Source organism: Pinus tabuliformis, chromosome 6, assembly GCF_031772625.1.
Source record: "Pinus tabuliformis cultivar Carrire ecotype Pingquan chromosome 6, CPIR1, whole genome shotgun sequence".
NCBI classification, from domain to species: Eukaryota; Viridiplantae; Streptophyta; class Pinopsida; order Pinales; family Pinaceae; genus Pinus; species Pinus tabuliformis.
Genome location: NC_142292.1, coordinates 469,505,874 through 469,524,581, shown reverse-complemented (window position 1 = coordinate 469,524,581; position 18,708 = coordinate 469,505,874).

The following is an 18,708-nucleotide window of genomic DNA, read 5'->3' as shown; positions in this document are numbered from 1 at the left end:
AAATTAAATTTGGTTTTATTGGAGCATAAGAAAATTAAGGTATTGCTTGATTTTTTCTAGAATTTTATTTTTGTGGTTCAGATTTAAAAAAAAAAAAGTATATATAAGTCATTATGGTTTTGATGAGTTAAAAGGTTAGAAATTGTATAATGCTTTGTTTCCTATAGAGATTGTGAGAGCGTTCTTATCTCACCAATATCAATTTTTTTCTTTCTGCTAGCAAAAAGAGAGATACTTTTGATTATTTAGATTGCATTTGATCACTTTATAGTGTCTCAATTTTCCTTTATCTTCTAATTCTTTATTATGCCCCAATTTCTCCTTATAAATCTAACCAACCTAGATACCTCTTAACCTCAGATCTATCAAGCACCAAGAGGGATCAAATCTCTTTTTTGAGTGCAAAACTTGAAGAAAGGTTTGCACCTCGAGAGATTAAATCTCTCTTGGTGTTTGATAGATTCGGCTTTAATATGGATTTAGGTTGGTTGCCATTGTGTGCGTCCACATAAAATTTGTTAAACATCTAATTATTCTGATAATTTTAAATATGTTAAATATGCCTAAGATTAATTTGATCATTTTTAATTTTAAAATTGATCAGTTACCTTAGTTCGTTGCGATGATAGAGGCTCTTAATAACTTGAATGATGAAAAAATTATGAATGCAAAGTGGCAATGTAACAATGTTGAATGATAGAAAACATGAATAATAAGAATGTAGTGAATTACAAATAGGCTTCATTGTAATCAATCTCAAACTATTTTCTTCTATTGTTCTTATGTTCACAAACGTTAGTTTTTCCATCTTTTCATATCGATCATATGAAAATGGTGGTTGAAATCATAGACCATCTAAATCTTTAACTCGATCTATTATAGTAAATGACATGCCTTGTTTCTCTTACTCTCTAATATTAATAGTAGCTTTCTCCAATTTCAACTATTGTGACTTATGAAATGTTAAATCCTAAGTAAGTGTCAATGGTAGTTGTTTTCTATTACCTCATTTAAATGCAATGTGAATAACAATATTGCGCGATGGAAAATGAAAATAATAAGAATGTAGTCAAATTACAAATGGTTTACAATTTTAAGAAGAAAACTTTTCAGGTAAGTGAACATTTTATTTAAGATGAAAATTGAAGTATTCTATTTATGGTTGAATTACTGTAACACAAATGTATGTCGTCAATATTTTTTTGTGCCTACACTGAAATCAATGTACACTATAAATCTAATTACTTTGAAATTAATGTAAATCATACATGTAGTTACATCAAAATAGAAATCAACATCTACATTGAAATCAATGTGTCTAGTGCAAGGAATCAAATAGGATTAGAAAGCAACATCTACATTAAAATCAATTCATCTACTGCAAGAAATCAAATACTATTAGAAATCAACATCTACACTAAAATCAATGCATCTATTCCCTGATGCGGGTGATTAATTGCGCTGGTACAACGCAGCTAATCCGGGCTGGCAAGTGGCGTGACCACATGGTCACCCACGCTTCCACCCAGAAGCCCTCCACCATAATTAATGGTGTTTTAATGCTATGTGAAAGCCAAAAAAAATTAATGCTGTGTGAAGGCCGAGGATACCTCACACTGATCCATAAGATGGTAATTTCAGATCGCCTTCCCCCCGTCCTACCTCCTTTGGCCTGTAACTGCCTCCTTGCTACTGTAGAGTCGAGCTCTCGCACGACTACAGGGAGAAGGTGCCAGATCCTCTGTTGCATTGAAATGGTTGAAGGTTCCCACTTCTCGCATAACCTAATTTGTTATTTTAGAACTGCTACTTCGGCCCTGAATTCTGCTTCTGATAATCGAATTCCCCATTCTCCTGCCTCCACTGGCCATTCCATCCCTCATCCTGCTCCTCCAAGCACCCGTCGAACCAATTCCAACCAGACCACTATGCCTCGTTTGCAGCACAGGATGAGATGTAGAAGGGGTAGCAGCAGAGGCAGAGCACCTCAGCCTCCCTCACTGTCCCTCTCTGCTTCCACTCCTGCGGATTCCTCCTCGCCCTCGACAGCTGCTCACTTCACGGGTCGGTATCCCACCACCCGCAGTGGTAGGGGGCATGCCCAGACGGCCGGCTATAGGTGTGCTGCGGACGCCCAACAACCTCCTGATGACTCTGACCCGACGATGCATCCCTGCCATTCTACCCAGCTCCAGTTTCGTTGTACGTTGGAGCGCCCATGCATTATAGCTACCATTTTTGTTGCCTTCAGAGAGGAGCCACAGAGCTCTGTCGGCCCGGAACGCATCATTCAGGAAAGGACCGGCACCAGCAGACGGAAAACTCCTGGTAGCAGCTCGGGGACTCGCAGAACTCATGGTGAAGCTCTGAACCGGACGGACGCAGCTCAGGTACACAACACTCCAGGCAACAATGTGAAGATGGAAGCCACGACGAGCGGGCAACAGCACGATGAAGAAGATATGGATGCCTATAGGTGTCTCATTGTGGAGGAACCTCTGCCACCTACTGACACCTAGCAGGCTAAGGTCTTTTTCTGGTCCGTTTTGAAGTTTTGTTAAATTTGATGTCAATTTTGTTGTTTTGGTCAAAAAACTCTACTACAATGTTATTAATGGCTGGTTCCCCTGCGTGGGCAGCTCAATCCTCGAATTTTGGACTAGTTTCCCCTTTGAGGGAAGTCATTTTCAGTTACTGTTGGTTTAAACATGGTAAAATCTGAGACAGGATCTGCAGAGGACGGTGCCTCCATGTATTATTATTTTTTGTTTCATTAATAGATTTAGTCATATTTAGGAAAAAAAATAAAAAATCAATGCATCTATTTCAAGCAATCAAATAGGATTAGAAATCAAAATCCACACTAAAATAAATGCATCTAGTGCAATCAATCAAATAGTATTAGAAATCAACATTTACACTAAAATCCATGCATCTATTTCAATGAAAAACAAAATATTCACGGTTTCTAATAACAATGGCTTTCACCTTTTGGAAAAGCCTTACTTCATTTTCCTCTATGCTTAATAATGTTTAATATTATATAATATTGTATAGTATATGTATTTTCTTCTGTGTATATTTTTCTTCTTCTCTCTCTATGTCTCACCTCCGCCTCTGTGTCTATCACCCTCCCCCTCTCATTTTCTCTCTCTACCATCTCTCTCTCTGTGTCTCTCTCTTCTTCCCTCTCTCTCCCCCCACCATTTATATCTATATCTCCCTCCATCTCTCCTTTGTCTCTCTATCTCACCCTCTCAAACACACACAAACACACTCTCTCTCCATATCTATCTATCTCTCCCTCCCTCCATCCATATGTCTCTCTCTTCTTCCCTCTCTCCCCCCTTCATCTATCTCTATCTCAATTTGTCTCTCTATCTCACCCCCTAAACATACACACTGTCTCCATATTTATGTGTGTCTCTCTCCATCCCTCTTCCTCTCTCTCTCTCCCCCTCTAACTCTCTCTCTCTCTCCCTCCCTCTCTCCTTGTCTCTCTCTTAAGTCCTCTCTCCTTTCTCTCCCACCTCCCTCTATCTCTTCCCCCCATCTCTCTCTCTCTACCCTCCAGCTCTCTCACTATTTCCTTCCCTCTCTCCTTCTCTCTCTCCCCCTATTATGCAACTAGCTCACAAAAGCAAAAGAAAAGACACGTCGACGACTTAAAAATTATCCTCTTTGGGGGAAAATCTCTTTTACATTACATAAATAAAAAATTCTTGGATGATACAAATTTCAAGACCTCTTTTCTATATATAGGAGTCTAAAGGGTGTCAATATAATCAGAGCCTACATAAAAATAATAATCTAAGGGCACAACAATAACAATAGTTGCTTCTATGGGGAACAACAATAAAAATATGGGGGCTATATTAACAATGACAATAAGGGGACTACACTATTATTATAGGGACGTAACATGCCCCTCTCCTTCAAAAAGTGTTGTCCTAAAAAATTGAGTAGTTTTGGATGCTTATGTATAAAATTCTCATTCTCCCATGTGGAATCTTCAGCGGGTAAGTTCTTCCACTTAATGAGATACTCTAAAAAATGATCGATTATGTAGTTGTCAAGTTCTTGTTTCCATGATCGCTTTAGGCTCCAATATGTTTTTTCCTTCTTCGTCAAGTTCTAGAAATATTGTTTAAACTTGGAGCTTGTCATCGATAACCTTCTTTAAGCATGAAACATGGAACACTAGGTGTACTCGAGAAGATGTAGGAAACTCCAATTTGTATGCCATAGTACCAATATTTTGCAACATTTTGTAAGGACCATAGTACTTGGGTGATAATTTATTATCCTTTTTAGCTTGCTTGAGGGACATTTGTTTGTATGGTTGTAGCCATAAAAATACACAGTCACCTACATTAAAACTTCTTTCACTACGATGTTGATCTTCCACTGCTTGAACCTTAAAATTTTCTCTTAAAGGGGATGTGATGGACAATGGGTGATATACATAAAGTGCCATAAATGGGGTCATTTTTGCTGCAATATGGAAAAAAGTGTTATACCACCATTCAACCAGAGGTAACCACTTGCCCCATTGTGTTTTTTATTAGATACAAAGCAACAAAGATATCCTTCCAAACATTTGCTCACTATCTCAATTTTACCATGAGATTGAGGATGATAAGATGATCTATGAGCTAATTGAGTACCAAGACAATAAAATAATTATGTCCAAAAATTTCCAGTGAAAATGGGATCTCTGCCACTTATAATAATCTTTCGGTTTTCATGTAGTTTTTGAATTGTTTCCATAAATGCAGTAGCAATTGTACTAGATTTAAAAGGATGAGATAATGCACAAAAGTGTGCATGCTTGGTAAGTCTATCAACTGTAACCACACGATGACACTCTTTCCTTCATACTTGGGTAAACTTGTCATAAAATCCATTGAGACCTCCTCCCAATGCTGACCTGGAATGGCTAAAGGTTGTGAAAGACTTGAGGTCTTAATTGTATCAACTTTATTTTGTTAGCAAACCAAACATTCTGCCACAAACTTTTGAATATAAGATTTAAGGCCCTCCCAAAAAACATCCTTCTTGATTTTGTGATAAGTTTTTAAAAATCCTGAGTGCCCTACTAAAGGGGGGGTGTGTAATTCCAAAAGAATATTTTATTTGATTTGGAAATTCTTACAAATATATAAATGATCTTTGTACCATAATGAATAAATTTCCTAGCTAAATGTATCAGATGTACTGGGGTCTTGTTGCAACTTTTGAATGGGTGTCCACACCTTTTTGTCATTCTTCTATTCATCCCTTTCTTCGGTTATCCAATCATGTTGGATAATAGAAAAGGCATAAAGAAATGCTTCCATATCCTCATCCTTTCTTGAGAGTGCATCTGCAACAACATGATTTTGCTTCCATTTTTCGGAGATGATTTCAAAGTCATAATCCAACATCTTTGTGACCCATTTTTGCTGCTCTTTTGAAGATAATCTTTGTTCCAAAAAGTATTTAAGACTATCATGATATGTTTTTACCTTGAAGTATCTTCCCATTAGGTAAGGTCGCTATTTCTTTAGTGCTTGTAGTATTGCCAACATTTCCTTCTCATAAATAGGTTTGTGTAAATTCTTTCCTTTGATTGGACGACTTTAAAAAAAAATGGGTCTTCCTTCTTGCATTAACACAACACCAATGCCATTTCCTGAGGCATCACATTCCACAATAAAGGTTTTTGTGAAGTCTGCCGTAGTTAAGACTTGTGCTTGCACATTGCCTCTTTAAGATGTTTAAAGGCCTTAGTTGCTTTTGGAGTCCAAGAAAATGCATCTTTCCTCAGTAATGTTGTTAGAGGTGCTTCTATTCTCCCATAATTCTTCACAATCACGTGATAATATCCTGTTAACCTGATAAATCATCAAAGATGCTTTATGGTTGTGGGGATTTTCCATTCCTTAATGGCTTTAATTTTTTTAGGGTCAACCTTAGCACCCTCATGAGATACAATATGACCGAAATATTCCACCTCCTGTACTCCAAAAAAACATTTGGAGGATTTTGCAGATAATTGTTTCTCCTCCAATAGTTTGAGCACCGTATAAACAATTGAACATGATCCTTCCAAGACTTATAGATTAGTATATAATCAAAAAATACGAAAACAAATTTTCTAAGGAAGGGTTTGAAAATGGAATGCATCAAACCTTGAAATGTGGAAGTTGCATTAGTAAGGCCAAAAGGCATGACAAAAAGTTCATAATGACCCTCATGAGTTCTAAATGTTGTTTTCATAATGTCTTCAATATTCATTCTAATTTGATGATACCCTCAATGAAGATCTAGCTTGGTGAAGTAAATTTCTCCATGTAATTCATCCAAAAATTCGTCAATGATAGGAATGGGAAATTTAACTTTAATAGTGATCTTGTTGAGTTCCCTATAATTCGTACACATACACCATGATCCATCCTTCTTGTGCACCAATACCACCTGGAATAGGGAAAAAACTTTAACTAGGTTGAATTATACCGACCTCTAGCATTTTTGCAACCATATGTTTAATTTCACTCTTTTGGGCACATGGATATTTGTAAGGCCTGATGTTTGGAGAAACACTTTGTGGAATCAAATGAATAGCATGATCATCATCATGAAGTCTCAAATACCTTGGAATGATTGTCCAAGAAATTTTGGAAGTCTGGAGAAATAGATGATTTCGATGCTTGAATCTCTACGCCCTGTTGTTATTTATTTAGAAGCTTTGTCATGCCATTAGAGTTGATTATATTTCTTGGTTTCACTTTGATGCCCCTTAATTCAACTTCCTTTCCTTCCCAAAAAAATTTCAAGAAACGTTCTAGAAAATTAAAAGCTATTGTCCCCAAAGATTGTATCCATTGGACGCTTAGTACAACATCAACACCACCCATTGGAATGGAAATAATTGGAATGGAAAGCATTGGAATATTCAATACATTTTCCCCCATGGTTAGCTTGATATTATGACACTTTCCATAGCAATTTATAGTTCATCCATTTGAAACCATCACTTGACACTCTAGTGCTGGATATAGGAAGCAATCAATTCCTTCGCTATCTTACAATTAATAGAATTATGGGTACTACCCGAATCAATCAATACTATTACCTTTTTCTTCTTGATATATCCTTTTATCTCGAGAGTTTAAAGAGAGGTAATTCCTGCCAATGTATTACAAGATATGGTCAGATTCATTTCTTCTTTCTCTCGGGTTGGTTCTTGGTGCATATCCTCCTCTTTTGATGTTTCTTGTTAATTTTATTCCTCCTCTTCACAATATATGTAAAATAATTTCTTCTGAATGCACTTATGACCTTTAGTGTATTTTCTATCACAACTGTAACAAAGCTCTTTTCTCTTTTTTCTTCCAATTGTTGTGGTGTCAACCTTATAGGTTGTGGAATACTAGGAGTAGCAACACTTCTATCTTTATAGTTGTGAGTGGTAGACTTCCTTCTTGTCATAATTTTTTTTTCAACTTTTCTTGCCACCCTGAATGCCTTCTCCAATAAATTAGGTTTCTAAAGGCGAACCTCATGTTGGATGTTATCCTTTAAATTCCCTATGAAGACATCAATCCTATGCTTCTCTAGAATATTAGTTACCCTCATATTCAATTTTTGGAATTCCTCAATGTGCTATGCCATTGAACCTTTTTGTTTGAGATTTATCAATTGGATAAAGAACGTGTTTCTCTTTGTCTCCTCATAATGTGCTATCATTTCCTTGCTAAAAATTTATGGTGCAGGGCTACCCCCGCACATACCCACAGTATGCATAAAAATGCATAAACACAATTTCCCCAGGTATTTGACTCTCCAAAGAGTCAAATCTACAACCATAAATGGTTAAGGCCCTCTTAATCAGCAGTTCCTTTTTATTGGAACACAATCACCTCGCTTAAACCTCCAATCGAGACTATTATCAATCTTCACACCTTCTTATAAGTCTTCATTACCCCTTAACCACATATATACAACCTTTCCCTTCATTACATGGTTAAATAACACTTATTGTATAAAAACCCTTCCATCATTGGACTTATGTATAAGATCCCATATATAGCGCTAATTCCTTCAAGGCTCATTTACAAAGGAAAACACGCAATACACATCATTCCACCTCGGTATGGTCTTTGCACAGACCCTGTGGTTAACCTCATCACAATCGGCTATCGCTATTTCCACGGTCTTACCACATATGTGCCATATCAACCCTTCCCCTCGATATGCGACTATCGGGAGCGTTCATATAACGCATGATCCTTAAATGGCTCAAGCAACAATTTTGCGAATTACAAAGAATACGTGGAATTACACAAAACCCCGCTCCGAACACAGATAGCGGATTTCAAATTCTATGCACCCGCATATATAATTATCGTCGGGTCCACTCATCACTGGACTCTCCACCGCGCCACTCCTCCGATCTCCGATTCGCCGACACTTCCGAACTCCGATTGGCTATTGCTATATCAGGGGTTCGCGATATTGCAATATCGCTATCGGCCCTTCACTATGCACCGTCGCCAACCTTTTACCTCCTCCGAAATGCGATTGTGATTTAAATTGTGACCATTGATCTGGTCCCGATCCAACGGTCCACGATCAATCGACAGTCGCTCGCCGATTTCGATGCCTCCAAAAGGATTCCACTGATGCGATACGATCTGGACCATTGATCTCACAGATCTAACGGATCCTGAGTGATTAACACTTCACTTCTCCACTCGTACCTTTACTTAGTTTTTACGCCATTTCCAATGGTTTCTGTGGTTCTTTAAAGGTTCTTCCTCCTTCGTTGTTTTGTTGTGACTCTTCCTCCTGGCTTCACTTCGCATGTTCCTCTAATTGCTATCACTTCAAAGCAACTATTGATCCTTCAAGTGGATCAATATGATTTCTCTGAATCGTTCTTCTTCTCTACGCATCCTTCAAACTCTGCCTTCTGCTTCCACTACTCCGCTTCCTCTGAGCTAGGCTCCTTAGCGAATTCTTGCTTTGCAACTCCTCTCCAAAGCTAACTTTGTCTCTTCACTTGGATTCAATGATCCCTTTATGATTCCTCTGAATCATTTTGCTCCTCTGTGTGTTCTGCTTAACTTTGTCTGCAACCCCCTGTTACAGAACCTACGAGTTCACATAAAATCCAACACTCGAAACACGCATTCCACTTAGAATTGAGATGATTATATTAATAATATAAACAATGGTTATAGAATGAGGTCTCTGTGCCTCACATACATGCCTGCTCTTCAATATTGTGGCCTCTCCTTTGACTCTGCCCGAAGGTTTACATATATGCCAGGAGCTCTTGTTACACTAAAATTTGTCACCATGACTATTTGCAATCAGTATGGCTCCATCAACTGTCATACTGTCCTCCTTGGCAAGTCTTATACCTCTGCTCCTCATGTCAAACTCCAAGAAAGAGAGAAAGTCCTTAAAAAGTCAATTAACTCTGGTTACGCAGTTTCTCTTAACCTTACCTGCGTGTACGCACCTCAAGTTCACAATACCTGCGTACTTGTACGCTCTGTCTGTAAAGGGGTGGGTGCGTACTCCTGTAAAGGTCAAAAGGCGCGAGTTTTACTTCAAAAAAGTTACTTGTGGTCGAATATAGAGCATTCTAGAAGATGGTTTGACGTGTATTGAGCGTCTCCAGATGGTTCATGCATCCCTATGAAAGAGGAACTTATCCCATCAAGAGGGGAGCTATCCCATTGAAAGAGGGGCTTATCCCATTGATGGTGGACCTGATTAACTTCCTCCAAAGCATTATAAATACAGGCATTGGGCCAGAGGGAGGGGAGGTTAAAAGCTGAACATTCCTAAGGGTAGATGCTGCTGGAATTAGGACGCCCTTATAGAGTTTGAGAGGAGAGATTCCCATCCTTTCTTAGCTTCATTTGGAAGTGGGTGAGCTGATCAAAGTAAAGGAGAACTCTTGCTGGACCCTGGGAGGGACCTACACAACACCAAGGCACAAGTTGTAATGATTTCTTTTGTTTCCACTTAATACAATTAAGCTCATTTTTCTCAACGGGTTGTTATACATGATTTGTTTCATATACTCCTTGGTCTGTATGATGAATATGTTTTATTTTATGAGTTATTCAGGTGCTATGTAATCGTTTGCTTGTTAGTGAATGCAGGTTTTGAAGAGAAGGAGGAGCTCATCCGGATCGGCGAGGCTGGACTGCTACAAAGCGTTGGACTAAAGGTATGTTATAAACACCTGATTGCTTGTAGTCTAAATGCATATTTAGGGAAAGATAGTGTTTAATTGTCTTGTTTGTCACTAGAAAGCCTTAGCTTCTAGGGAGGTCGGTTTTGTCCGCAAAATTGACTCTTTCCGCATGACAAAATGGCTCTAGCAGTTACGCTTAGGGGGCATCAAGCACAGTTTTCTCTCTGTTTCAAGCTTGTGTAAAAATGAAACTACTTTGAAGCATAGTTTTTCTCTGTTTCAAGCTTTTGTAAAAATGAAACCTATCTTGAGTCAATTTCAGTTATTTTCAAGACTCGTTAAACTCATGAAAATCCCGAGATTATTTTGCTATCTTTCATTCTCGTAAAACAAATGAAAATGCCGAGTTCTTTCCGTCTTTTCCTGCTCGTAAATTAAATTGAAAGTCGGCCATATGAGTACATTTTTATCATTTTTTCGAACTCGTTAAAACTTACGAAAAAGTGAAACCTTAGAGTCATCTTTAAGCCCTTTTCTGACTCCTAAAACATGAAAAGATTGACGAGCATTTCTTTTACACTCGTTAAAACGAAATTAAAAGACGGTCCTCTTACAACCCTTTTCTGACCGTAAAAACATGAAAAGATTGCCGGATTTTTGTCGTTTCAAATTCGATATTGGAAATAAAACGACGTGTCCTTGATCGCTTTTTACTTTTCAGATCAGAGACACTAATCATGAAAGTACTCCTTGGTCATAAAGATCAAGCGGTTCTCTCAAGTATTATTTTATACTTTTTCGGGCTTGGGAGACACAAATTTACGAAAAAGTTCAACCCTGGAGTCTTCTTAAGTTTTTTCAGACTCTCTAAAATTGAAAAACGTCGAGTTTCTCCTATACTGGACTCGTTAAAATTTCACAATAAAGGACCTGTTCGATTACAAACAGGAACGGACCACTCCTTCTTAGGGTTCGAATCTAAACTAAGTTGGACTCATCCGAAGGATGAGCTTACAATCAAGCATATGTTATCCTCCTCAAGCTTGTAAAAAATAAAGAGGTACTTGCCAGAAATGGTGGGGGAAAAGAGAGAAAAATGAGCCTATTTGTTATCCTTTGTCTCAGAAGAAACCTTATCACCACTCTTGAACACGACACTTTGCATTCACCTGGGTTGGGAAATCCTTTGCCTAACAGTTGATCAAACCACATTGAAAATCTTCAACCGGTTCCGGGTATTAACTTTGGGTCAATTGTCACCAAACCATCTGTCGTGTCGTTATGTGTTCAAGAGGTCACTGCAAATAAACCATTCATCTGCAAAATACTTGTTATCCATCTTGACCATCCCTGAGTCAGTCCTTACAGCTACATTTCTTCAACTTGATCTATGATTTCGTGTTGTGGGCTTGCCTGCAACGGGTTACTTTCTATCGACATCAGCACATTATCTAGAAAGATGACCTAGAAATCGTCAGTACCTTGAAATCTGCATGCATCAATGGTAGGTTTCTCGCCTTTGACGACGGTTTACATCATTGACTTTCGATCGAAGGATTCTGTGAAATGTTCGACATCAACTCATTCATTCACATCTCATGGATTGTACTGGGTACTTTGAGAACCATTGACATCACTGGTGGTCTCTCTCACACTTGTTAACAGTTTACATCATCGACTGGTAATCAAGTGGTTTCTACCATGTTTGACATCAACTCATTTATTCGCATGGATAGAATCGTACCATTTCGGGAAGTAGAAATGAAGACCCTAGATCTAGTTTCCACCATCTAGGCTGCGAGGAGTTTTGTATTCATTGTACAATAGGCTAATCATAAACAGATGGCTGCGTCCATACTGTGTCTACAAGAGTCTATGATTATGATGTACTGCGAAATCATTCCTATATCAGAGCAGTAGTTAGTTTGTTAGTTAAAGTTTTCAATCTGAGTATGGGAATGCCTACCTCAACGATGATATGATCTTATATATGTATTTTGTGTTGAATATTTGCAGGTTCCGACTGGGCTCTCCACAAGATAATCCTTGAAATGATAAAGTACTTCACCCTTCCTAGATGATATGAAACCCTAATCTACTACAGGCTTCGCACTTTAGGGGGCAATCTGTTACACTAAAATTTGTCACCATGACTATTTGCAGTCAGTATGGCCCCATCAACTGTCATACTATCCTCCTTGGCAAGTCTTATACCTCTGCTCCTCATGTCAAACTCCAAGAAAGAGAGAAAGTCCTTAAAAAGTCAATTAACTCTGGTTACGCAATTTCTCTTAACCTTACCTGCGTGTACGCACCTCAAGTTCACAATACCTGCGTACTTGTACGCTCTGTCTGTAAAGGGGTGGGTGCGTACTCCTGTAAAGGTCAAAAGGCATGAGTTTTACTTCAAAAAAGTTACTTGTGGTCGAATCTAGAGCATTCTAGAAGATGTTTTGACGTGTATTGAGCGCCTCCAGATGGTTCATGCATCCCTATGAAAGAGGAACTTATCCCATCAAGAGGGGAGCTATCCCATTGAAAGAGGGGCTTATCCCATTGATGGTGGACCTAATTAACTTCCTCCAAAGCATTATAAATACAGGCATTGGGCCAGAGGGAGGGGAGGTTAAAAGCTGAACATTCCTAAGGGTAGATGCTGCTGGAATTAGGACTCCCTTATAGAGCTTGAGAGGAGAGATTCCCATCCTTTCTTAGCTTCATTTGGAAGTGGGTGAGCTAATCAAAGTAAAGGAGAACTCTTGCTGGACCCTGGGAGGGACCTGCACAACACCAAGGCACAGGTTGTAATGGTTTCTTTTGTTTCCACTTAATACAATTAAGCTCATTTTTCTCAACAGGTTGTTATACATGATTTGTTTCATATACTCCTTGGTCTGTATGATGAATATGTTTTATTTTATAAGTTATTCAGGTGCTATGTAATCTTTTTCTTGTTAATGAATGCAGGTTTCGAAGAGAAGGAGGAGCTCATCCGGATCGGCGAGGCTGGACTACTACAAAGCGTTGGACTAAAGGTATGTCATAAACACATGATTACTTGTATTCTAAATGCATATTTAGAGAAAGGTAGTGTTTAATTGTCTTGTTTGTCACTAGAAAGCCTTAGCTTCTAGGGAGGTTGGTTTTGTCCGCAAAATTGACTCTTTCCGCATGACAGTTCTGTTGAACTATCCTGGTTCGACTCCTATATCTACTGAACCGACTTCTAAATCTATTGAACTGACTCCTAGATGTACTCTATCCTCTGTGTCCACTTCTATTCTCCATTTAATGCCTAAAAACTCTCTCTCGCTCCTAGAATCATGAACTGTTCTAAGAGTCCTAATTGACTTTAGGCTCTTTTGTCATTATTGCCACTCATGTTCTCATTTATTCGAGAGCACTTACAATTTCCTCCCATTACCTAATTAAACCACTTAAAAGCCCAAACTGCATTAATTTGAGACTTAGGAAAACTAACTTTCTAAAAATACATGACCCCATATGTCTACTTAATTACAATGATTTTCTCTCGGGTGAATGCTTCTGCATCAATTGACCAAGTGACAAGTGGTTTAAGATAACAAAGCCATTGATACCATACAAACTAATTGGGTTCTAAATATAAAGATGAAATGTGTACATTTTTTGTGCGTTATGTATCATGGAGATCAAAATATTGCTCCATCTATAATATCCATGTTACCGGATCCTTGCCATAAAACTTCCTCATATGGATATTTGGAATGTGGTGGGTCTTATACCCAACATTGTAGTCTCTAAAATCATTATTCATATTCCTTTTGTCCTCATCATGATTTTCATTGATTACCTTGTCACCACCGGGAAGCTTTTTTTGCAGTAACTTTGTCAAACCTTCCATGTCTTCTTTTAAACCATCCATATCCCCTTTTAAACCATCCATGTCTCCTTTTTCTTTCTCTAAACCATCCATATTAATATTCATCACTCCCAATTCATTTTTGATTTCCCCTTAAATTTTTTGCACTTGGCCCTGTAACCTTGATATATCATGTTGCATTTCTTCCTCTTCTTCATGCGTCATATTAGAGCTTTCTGGTTTCTTACTCAGTGTGTCCATTTTTTTTTGTTTTGAGACATATTGGAATTAAATAATGATATATATGCTTCTCTATGCCTTTTAATCATTTTAAACTAATTATTTAAACAAAAGTTATGCAAAATAGAAAAAATATACACACCTTTTTCCTTATTTTGTGGAGCTATATATTGAAACTATTGTATCTCTGTAATTTTGGCTCGGCGAGATCTAAAATTTGGTCACGTGGTCCTCTGAGTCTTCTTTCCAATTCCACAAGTCAGACCAAATTTGGATTCTTCAAGATAAAGTTATGCCCAATCTCCCACGATGACCTGATTATAAACTCGTTCAGTAGCACAAACTTGTACAAAGTACCATGTGTCATTATTTAAACCTTCAGCCCTGAAAATGATACAAAAAATACTAAAGTCATTGTAATTTTGGTCATGTTTTACAAAATTCAAATCCAATGCTCGTAGAGGAATTTATGATGATTTTCCCAAGATCACCTATTTGGGACTGAATTATTAAGCATGCAAAAACCCTAACTTCTTTGAACCATATCTCAGAAAATATAATGAACCAAGATATGAACTTTTTACAGGAAGTTCATCAATATTGCTGCTCCACATGATCAAAATTTTAACTTCCGAACCTTTGTCGAAGAAATGCTATAGTGAAAATTCCAATATGCTCTGTTTGTAGCATTGAAACCCTAGAATCAGAAGCTCTGAAACCAAATGTTATGCAACTAGCTCAAAAAGCAAAAGAAAAGATAGATCAATGACTTAAAAATTATCCTCTTTGAGGGGGAATCCTCCTTTACATTACATAAATGAAAAATTCTTGGATGATACAAATGACAAGGCTCTCTTTCTATATATATGAGTATAAGGGGTGGCAATATAATCAGAGCCTACATAACAATAATAATGTAAGGGCACAACAATAACAATAATGGCTTCTATGGGGCACAACGATAACAATATGGGGGCTATATTAACAATAAAAATAAGGGGACTAAACTATTATTATAGGGACCTAACACTCCTCTCTGCCTTCTAGAGTATGTCTCCCTCTCTCTTTCTCTCCCTCCTCTCACTCTCATATCCTTCTCTCTCTTTTCCCTCCTCCTCTCTGATAAGCCTTATCATTAAGCAATTATATGGGCCTTAATTGGCTTTAATTCACCTCCTAGCTTAGTCAAACCAACTATTCTCACAACTTATCGCATACTTTTGATTATATTTTGTTTATGAAATGAGTTAGAGTTGGATATTTGGCTTTGTGGTCTAATGTGCATGTAATATAGGAATAAAGGATAAAAGCAAGGAAAAATGTAGGTATAAAGGATAAAAGCAAAGAACTATGGAAAATACCTTGGTAAAGACTCGAATGGGACAAGGGAGAGTAACTATAGGAGGTAAATCCTCCTCATTTACTACCCCTCCATTCGAATATTCCACCGTTATCTCGGAGTGCACATAGCCATCACTTTGAGGACTAAAAGACAACTGAGAAAGGGAAAGGGACAGAAACCAGTTTTTCTTGAGTTGGAGGCCAAGCCTCCCTAATGGGAAGGAAGTTGTTAGAGACTTAAAATGTATAAATAGAAAGGCTTAAGACCTCAGTAGGATTCAAACTTCTATTGTAAAACTCTGTTTTATTTCTGAGCTGCAAAGATTTGTGACAATTGCTCTATAATCCATGGTTTTTATAATAAGAATGAGTTTTGTTTAAGCCAGCTCTGAGTTAACTCCAAGGGCTGAAGCTCTTGGGTTAGGGCCTAACCCAAGCAACGAAAGCTCCTCTTTACTGTACATGTATGATAGCATAGATTTTTGTTATGTTTATTTGCTTAAGTAGTTTCATGGTTTTCTTTTCATTTGCTTAAGTAGCCTTATGGTTTTCACTATTTATTTGCTTAAGTAGTTGCACTTTCATTACAACAATATAACGTAGATTATTCATGGTCTTCCTGTTCATTTTCTTCAATAGCTGCATTTGCTATAGTTTACTTCCATTTATGCCTTCTTTCAGTTCACAGGTTAGTTAGAGGAAAAATATCACTATCAGGATGTTCACAGGTGTCTCGGCCTCATCTCCTCTCTCTGAGACCATGAATTGAAGAAGATACCATTCAGCAACCCCAAAAACACAGGTTTTTGGTTCTCACATGAGATATGGAGTTCGTTGTTTGATGTAGTTATTTGTTCACCTTGACTGGTTTTCTCTATCATTTTCCTTTGAAACCACCTTCAGCACATTCTTCATGCATCACTTCCTCGCCATCCGATCCGCAAAAAACCTTCACAATCACCGTCTGATTCACTATTTTGTCCAACTGCTACCTCGCATGGATTCCACCACTTACTTTATGCACTTTAAGTCCCCACCGTCGATCTGCCTCGCTTGATTCGACGGCTGTCACATCACCCAATCACTTTAGGCACTTTAAACCCCCACTGTCAATCTGCCTTGCCTGATCTGACGGATATTTCTTCACCTGATCGCCAACTAGCTTGGTCGATCTCCACTATTGATCAACCCTGCTTGATCTAACAGCTATTGTGAAATCTCACGCGGATTAGTGCACGAACATTATCCACCTGAGAGCACAAGAGAAAAGTGGTTTTATTGTGCTATGTGTCGTGTAGTAAGGATAATCGCATGAAATTTTAGAATTCCACTTACTGCCCTTTGAGGGCACGCGAGAAACTACTTACTGCCTTAGAAACCCGCTCCATCATTTCCACACGTTTCTTTTCCCCGCGATACGATCTCCGTCGTCCATCTCTTGACTTCACCCATGCAACAAGATCTTAGTCGTTCATCGCTCCTATTAGCCTTGTCCGTCCATCTGTTGACTTCACCTGCGCGATTAGATCTCAGCCATTCATCTCATGTTAACCTCGTTCATCCATCCACTAACTTAATCCCTCGCGATATGATCTCCGCTGTTCATCCTATTCATTAACCCTTCTCATCCATTTATTTGCTTAAGCCTTCGCGATAAGATCTCCACTGTTCATCTTGTTAGTTAACCCTATTCGCCCATCTATCTACGTAACCTCCTACGATATGATCTTCGTCATTCATTTGCCTTCCACTTGACAGATCCAATGGTTCTTATGCACTGTTGCTCCCTCACGCCCTCCTTCCACTGATTTCTTCCTCTGAATGCTCTTCCACTTGAAAGCTGAGTTAGTTTAGTTCTTTTCTTACACCTAGTATAGTTTTGATGCTCTTTACTTTTGCAACTTAGATAATTAGCATTAGGTTAGTGTTGATTTAGAAATTCTGTTTAGGCATAGCTGTTTAACTAGTTAGCTAGGGTATGGTGTGATTTAGCATTACATGTTGATTTCTTCATTACTACAGTGGAGTATCTCTCCCTTAGGATAGATTTGTTCTTCTTCCATCAAAATCAAGCTTCTTCTGATCCTATAGAAGTTTGTCTTGGAACCCTTTGGGTCTCTTACCATATGAATAGTGACAACATGCAATACCTTCACTTTTACTTGTGCATATAGCACTGTCACCTCCAAGTTTGTACGAACCCCAGGTTCATAAGTAAAGTTGGTAGACCTTGGAGTTGCAGCATTATTGTTGCAATACCTAGGCTCACCACTTTTTGGTGCCGTTTCCAGGGAGGTGTCTACGTAGAAGTAATCACTTCTTTTCTTCTACTTCTAGTCTTTAAGTTTCTTTTCTTCTACTTCTTATCCTCAGTTTTATTCCATTAGTTTATTTATGCAAAAGTAATCTAGTTTCTTTCTTTCTTTCATTTGTCATTATCTGCTTTCCTTTCCATTTTGCAAGTACTTTCTAGCTTTAAAGAAAATCTCACAAAAACCAACCCCAAAAACATTTCCTTTCATGCCTCATAGGAATAGGGACAATTCAGGGAAATTCTTGACAAATACCCCCACTGCATCCAATAGTCAACCTTCTCTCTTCTTCGGTGATTGTGAAGTGGATGAACCTTCAGGTGAGAAACCTTACATATTTGAAGAACCTACAAGGGAAAAAGAAGAGGAAGAACCCATTTCTATTGAACCAATGGCTGGAAACCAAAATGATAGGGGGATAGAGAGAGAATTGAGAGTGCCTTCCCCATCAGGGAAACCAATGGGGACACTAAGATGAAGAATATAAGCCCCTCTTCTCTACCTCATTTCCATGGCCTAACCACAGAGGACCCTGACACTTTCCTATTTGAGTTTGTTGTTATATGCCGAACTTATGACTATACAGATGATGAGAAAAAGTTAAAACTATTCCCATCTACCCTCAAGGACGCAACATTGTGCTAGTTCATGGGTTTACCTGGAGATAGCATCACAACTTGGGCTCATATGCAGCAAAATTTTAACAACAAATATAGGGACTACTGTAGGTCAAAGGATACTAAAGAAGAGATTTTCAGGATGACCATAGGCCATGA